The sequence below is a fragment of the Sinocyclocheilus grahami genome, unplaced genomic scaffold (assembly GCF_001515645.1).
Source record: "Sinocyclocheilus grahami isolate Dianchi unplaced genomic scaffold, SAMN03320097.WGS_v1.1 scaffold1501.1, whole genome shotgun sequence".
In the NCBI taxonomy this organism is placed as follows: domain Eukaryota; kingdom Metazoa; phylum Chordata; class Actinopteri; order Cypriniformes; family Cyprinidae; genus Sinocyclocheilus; species Sinocyclocheilus grahami.
The window spans coordinates 254,250-261,755 of record NW_015506680.1 but is presented as its reverse complement, the minus strand read 5'-3'; positions in this window follow the sequence as shown (position 1 = coordinate 261,755).

Sequence of the window (7,506 nt, the reverse complement as noted above, 5' to 3'; positions counted from 1 at the left end):
TGACACTTAATGACAGTTGTCATAAACATGCATAAAAACCCTTCATATTCATGACATGTGTCATGTCATGATTATGTAGGTGTCATGTCATGATTATGAAGGTGTCATGTCAGTCTTATGTACACCCCTTCAAGTAAAGTGTAACCCAATCTTATTATTTTGAACTCTTAACGAGCGCTGAGCAGTCCCTCTAAACCAGAGTGTACTGCGGGCGGAACGCTCCCCTTCCGCGAAAATATTACTAATCATATTTTTCAAACCACTGACTTGATCAACAAAAATCATTTGAAAGCTTAGAGTCTGACCTTTACAATGCATGTAGCCGATTTGATTAACTCCAAAGTAGTGCCGAGTTATTTGCTGATAAATGACAAAAAAAACATTCATAATTTACTAAATATGTTTTTTGTGCCATTTACTCTAATATGTCAAAAACATCATACAGCTCAGATAGTCATGTGTCATATGTCATTTGAAAGGTCTCATCGGTTAGAATACAACAAGCATAATTGTTTGGGGCTTTGAATAAACTGGAGCAAGTTTTTGTACAAGAAGTCACCCCCAGACCCATATGAAAATAATATATTGATGTCACCATTTTGCTTGTAACTTCATAAAACATGCTCAGATCGTGCATGATTAGAGCAGATTCTCCTGATTACAAAGAGCCCAAAATCACTATAATCTGACATTTATTTCTAAAGATATTCCTCAAGAAGTTATAACACGAATAAAACTGCACAGGCGGCATGTAGCATAGCAAAAAAATCGAAGGCAGCTGTCATGTAGCGTTTTCGCTCGTAACTTCATAAAACATGCATATATCATAGAAATGGCACGTCATTATTTGCAGAAAATTATCCCAATTAAAAAGAGCCCAAACTCACCATAATCCATCGTTCAGATCTAAAGATATCATTCATAGAGCTATAACACATAAAACAAAATTAGGACATATTCTAGCAAATTCTATTCTATTCTATTTAGCTTAGTAAAAAAATCAGAGGTTGCTGTCCTGTGCCGTTTTAGCTTGTAACTTCACGAAACATGCATAAATCTTGAAAAACCGCACAGAATTATTTTCAGAAAATTCTCCCGATTAAAAAGATCCCAAATTTACCATATTCCGTCGATCAGATCAAAAGATTTCGTTCATAGAGCTGACACATGAAGGGCCCTACCTTTCAAGGGAACTTCGAACTGCGTCCTCTAGGGGGTGCTATGGGGAACGCCTCGTCGTGACCCGTGTCTGAAGCATACATTGAAAAAACACCAACAACACGCAGTGGCTGTTTTATTTGAAGCGTGCATTCACTCCGCCTCTCTGATGCGCTGAGTTTTTTGGCTAGCTTGCGGTACACTTATCCTCTGATTTCTAATGATCATGCTGTGCAAGCCCCCTCTCTCGTTGACAGCTGGGTCTATGCTCCCTCTGCTATGTAACTTACTGCTAGCAGTTCCAGAATTGGAACATGCTGTAGGCCCGAGCCTCCCCCCTCTCGTTTGAAGAGCTGGGTGTGTTGCTCCCTCAGCTAAGTAAATTATTGCTAGCTGTTCCAGCATTGGAACATGCGGTAGGTCGAGCTCCCCTGGGTGTTTGCCCCCCCCTTCGCGCGGTTGCTTCGTGCCCTTTCTTGAGCTGGTTAGAGCCCCGTTCACCTTGGGCGCCACTCCACCTAGGTATCCTAGGATACCTACTTTAACAGGGTGTTGCTACTAGGGGTCTGTTGAGACAATTCCTTTCAGAGCTTATGCAAGTGCAAGCGGTAGCCAAGACTTAGTATGATACTAGGCTCTTGGTCATATCCCCTTAAAGGAATCCATTTTCATTCCAAGCCTAGAGCTCTACCCCGGGCCCAGGAGTCTGGCCCTAACAGGTAAGTTTGGGTATGTAGCCTAGGCCTTTGGCCGTAGCGGATAAAGTCACGGACAGCCGTCTGACGTCCCAGGGGCAACTCACCATGAAAATGGTAAAGTTGGTACTTAGTGCTCGCCATGGTTCTGGCCCGCATTCCCCTCAGCATGGCGGCATGGGTATACCGTTCCCCATAGCGCCCCCTAGAGGACGCAGTTCGAAGTTCCCTTGAAAGGGAACGTCTCAGGTTAACCATGTAACCATGGTTGCTTGAGTAGGGAACGAGACACTGCGTCCTCTAGGCTTCCTGCCATGCTTCGAACGCAAGCTTCAGACGAAGAAGTGAATGACATGTTCTCCCGGTGCCTATTTATACTAATAGTCGCACCGGTAGTGACGTCATGGGCTGTCATCGGCCAATGTGTTGTTGGTGTTTTTTCAACGTATGCTTCAGACACGGGTCATGACGAGGCATTCCCCATAGCGACCCCTAGAGGACGCAGTGTCTCGTTCCCTACTCAGGGAACCATGGTTACATAAGTAACCTGAGACGTTTTCACTGTCTCAACTAGTTTGTAAGTTGACTGAACTAGAGTATTTGTCCTCTCAACTTAAAAAAAATGTGTTGAATCAATTTAATACCGATGTCACGTGCTCAACATCACTTATCGCGAGAACTCGTGAATACTGTTGCAGGCAGAAGACGATGGTCAGCCATCTTCGCAAGCTTCTCCACAAAGTTTGGAAACTTCCTCAGTCAACAAATTTAGAAAGTAAATTTTTGTATTTATTGGTTTAATATGTGTAAAATATTTATGTTGTCTAAGAAGAGTACAAGTATGGTTTAAAGAGACATATTTTCTAGCTACATGTATGCCAGTGTTAGTTTCGCGGCACTATGAAGCTTCAAAATAAACGCGGTTCCACAGTATTTTTCACATAAATATTATAATAAATATTCTCTAATGCGGTACTGAGCTGAAGTTATCTGGAGAACGATAAAAATACAGTTTGATATATATTTGAGCCCAGTGCTGCGTTAGAGACTGTTCAAGCAGAGTAGCACAACAGACAAATCGTGGCCTAATGGTTAGAGAGTCAGACTCGTAACCCGAAGGTTGCGAGTTCGAGTCTCGTTCCGGCAGGGATTGTCGGTGGGGGAGTGAATTTACAGCACCCTCTCCCACAAGAACCCCCACCTGCTCCCTGGCGCTGCAGCAAAAATGGCTGCCCACTGCTCCGGGTGTGTGTTCACTGTGTGTGTGTTCACTGCTGTGTGTGTGCACTTAGGATGGGATAAATGCAGAGCACTAATTCTGAGTATGGGTCACCATACTTGGCCACATGTCATGTCACTTTCACTTTAAAAAAAAAAACTTTTCAGCATTTTATAATCCCTAAAAGACGTCCGTCATTTACATTATACATAGATTAAAAATTAAGGAAAAAAACAAGATAATTGCTCGAACTGTCCCTTTTCTTCCAGTTATAAGCAAAACGCATGAGCATCTCCCTCATTGCTCGAGTTCGTTTGGAGCGCGTGCATTTGATACTGCTTACATAACCTTGATTCAGGTGAAGTTTGAAGGTACAAACTCTTCTTTCAGTTTTCTGAAGTAGTTATTGAAGTGCCTCACTGGAACCCATTGCAATGCTGCGTGAATATACGGTCGTATGTGTATTACATTACACATATAACATTACTGCCAGTCAAAAGTTTTTGAACAGTAAGATTTTTTATGTTTTTTAAAGAATTCTCTTCTGCTCACCAAGCCTGCATTTATTTGATCCAAAATACAGCAAAAGCAGTAAGTTAATATTGTGAAATATTTTTACTATTTGAAATAACTGCTTTCTATTTGAATATATTTTAAAATGTAATTTATTCCTGTGGTCAAAGCTAAATTTTTATTAATATGCAAGTTTTCTAACAATTCTTTTGTCTTTTGTTATTTGCAGAATTGCACCTCAGAGCTTCCAGTTTCTGTGTCCAGACTAAGAGGCTCCATTTGACTGGATAGGTGAGGTTTGTTTGTATATAACTGTAGTTTGTTGAGCAGTGTTTTTATTAACATGCAAGTTTTCGGATTCTTTTTTTATTTGCAGAATTATACATCAGAGCTTCCTGTTTCTGTGACCAGACTAAGAAGCTCCGGTTCACTGGATAGGTGAGGTTTGTTGTATATTGTAGTTTGTTGAGTAGTTTGTACCATTACACTGCTGTGTGTAAGCTCTTTGGTCACAGTAGTATTTCTAATGCTAAAATACTGTAAAATACTGTAATAATATAATTATTTTTGTTATCCATACATTTTTCACATTTACAAATTAGTCCCTGCCTCCACTTTAAGCGCTTTATATTGTTGCTAGTTATATAATTGCAATTATTCAATGGCATTGCTATCCATTTATGTTAGCACATACATATTTTGTTTAATTTATGAAATCCAAAGTAAATGACATGACTTTGTCTAATAGATTGAAGCAGAGTTCACTCGCCTAACTTCAAAGGATCTCATGAAGTCGTTTCTGTTGGGTTTGGACCAGTATACACCCAGATTTCTTCAGATGTTTAGAGCAAAGATAAGCAGAATTTCACAATTGGAAAATCTTCTCAGCGAGATCGACAGTGATGTGAGTATTTTAGTTTTGTGCTTGTTCAAATTAAAACATGCTTGTTGTTGGTTTTGGTTGTTTGGGTTTGTAGAGTCACGCGTCACACAGGGCTCAACACACTGAACCCTGTTGATCCTTGTTTAACTGCATTATATGGAGAAAAACCCTGGGTTGTTTTCCTTAAACTATTTCTTTTTCAACTGAAGAAAAACAGGCATTATATATCTTGGATGACGGTGGGTGGGTGGGCCTCAGGCCTCTGAAGGTATATTTGGTGCATTTTAAAGTTAAATACTTCAGTCTGGTACACTTAGACTAGAGACAGTTATAAAGCAGTTACATTTTTGTTAGCCTTACATTAGCCATAAATCAATCTAATCATTTTTTCTTTTATTTAAGAATTCCATGTCAATGAAAAGAGCTGTTGTTCTTCAGGGCCTTCCACATTACATCAGTGAGGATCCATCAGATTTCAAGTCAGCAGAGGTAGACTTGCATGTTAATACCTTTGCTTAAAATAATGGTCTGTATATGTCTAATCATGACCCTGTCTGTGAAATCTAGGATAGTTTTATAATCTAATTATGAGATAACTAATACCAGAGTATGATTTTAGCTGTTAATTTCACTGTGATTTCAGTCTTTTGATATGGCCTTGGTCAGTATTAAAGATATCAAGGTTATATTTTCATAAAATTTTCTTTACATTATGTAGGATGATTTAATGTAGAAAACAGTAAATTACAAAAAAGACTTTAGCATTTTGCAAGCACGGTCTCAGAATTAGCTCCCTACATAATTTTCTGCTAAAAATTGGGTTATACACTATTTCAATAAAATAACTGATATTCTGTGTAAATATTGTGACGAGCGTCCCGAAGCTTCATCAGCGTCGCCCTGGAAACAAGCGAGGAGCACCTGGCCATCAGTCACAGCTGCACCTCATCAGGCGGCGGCTACATAAGCCACGCAAGCCTTGCCATCTAGGAGATTCCTCCATGAGACTGAGCACTAACTCGCCCTCTCATTTTTCCCACAGAAAGCAGTGTGTGACCGACCAGCCCCACAGGAGCACTGCACGGACCCTCTGCACTGGGAAGACGGAAGAGAGCACTCACGGCACCGGAGCACCTACCTGGACCTTTCTCACTAGCACCCATTGCCCCAATAAATCCACCCTTGATTGAGTATTGATTGAGATTACTTGTCGTGTGATTTTTCACCCCATTACAATATTTTGATAATACAATTACTGTAGGAAACAGACATTGAAGACCGTGTGACGGCAGGAATGGATGTGGACATTTTCATAATGCCTGATGGAGATGATGCCTTTGACTACTATGTAGTGCTGGAGGAACAGATTGTCCTGAAAGATGTCAAAGACCTCCCTCATGCTGTAGCTCTACTAGTTGGGCTGATTTTTGCACTTAATATTGATTACCCCAAAAAACTACGCTACACATTTGAGATTTTCATTTACCTTGGAGGTGATCAGTGGTTCTGTGAAGGTGCATGGGCTGAAAAATAGACTCCTTCGCAAAACTGTGTAGTTTCCTAACTGAAAAGTATACGATGTGCACCTTTTTGTTGTTCATGATTTGTCTTGTGAATTTCTGGTTATTTTTCTTTTAAAACAATGAATGTTCAATAAATTTTTTCTTGACGTGGTTATGCAGTACCAATGTATGTAACTGAATATAAAAATATCGTGTTTGATTTTAGACACTTTTATACTTGTCACTAGACACTTGTTTATACAGTATTATTGTTAATGCAGTACATTACTCTGTATTGTATGCATTATTATTGTTTATGCAGTACATCAATGTATGCTTCATACAGTAGCCTACATTATCGTTGTTCATGCAGTACAGTACTCTGTATTTTATGCAGTATTATTGTTTATGCAGTGCATCACTGTATGCTTCATACAGTATTGTTCATGCAGTGCATTACTCTGTATTTTATGCAGTATTATTGTTTATGCTGTGCATCACTGTATGCTTCATACAGTATTGTTCATGCAGTACATTACTCTGTATTTTATGCAGTATTATTGTTTATGCAGTACATCACTGTATGCTTCATACAGTATCATTGTTAATGAATTGAACTTGTTTTAGTGAAAAAATAAAATTCAAATGATTAAACTTAAATTAAGTTAATTGCACTTGATTTATAAAGTCCTGTCAACTTTATTCTTAGTTAAGACAACTTCACAATTTAAGTTCACGAAACTTAACATTTTAAGGCAGCATGAACACTTTTAAGTTGAAACAACAATTTTTTTTTACAGTGTATCATACACCCGGCGCAATGCGGCGCAAGTGTTTTTGCTAGTTTCAGCCCGATGCAGTTCTCATTTTCCCATCCTGCGGCGCATTGTTTAAATAGCAAATGTATTTGCGTCCATTTGTGTGCGTGGGCGTGCTGGTCTAAAAAAGGGGCGTGTTCAAGCGCATTGTTGGTGCGTTGCTATTTTGAGGAACTGAAAATACACTGTGCCATAGACCAACTCAAACCTGGTCTAAAGTCTGGCACAATATTTTTTCTTTGTTATTTAAAGGGGTCATATGATGTGATTTCAAGTTTTCCTTTCTCTTTGGAGTGTTACAAGCTGATTGTGCATAGATAAGATCCCTGAAGTTGCAAAGACTAAAGTCTCAAAACCAAAGAGATATTCTTTATCAAAGTTAAGACTCTGCCACGCCCCCCTAAAATGGCTCGTTCTAACGCCCCCACATATCTATGTCACTATGTGGAAATATTTGCATAATGCGCCCAAATGTGCACGCAAAGTAAGAAGGCGTGGTTTCAGTAACTGCAGTAAGTGTTGAAGCAGCCATGTCAGGGAGACACTGTGTGTTTCTAGGTGAAAGCAAAAGCACTTTATTTGGCCTTCCAGAAGTAGATGCATTTAGGAATCTTTAAGATTACTTACAACAGAACAGCAATGCATTTTATGGATGACTGTTTTGTGAACCTGGGAGAGGAGGTAATTCTGACTTTGCTATGACAATCTGGCACTTCTG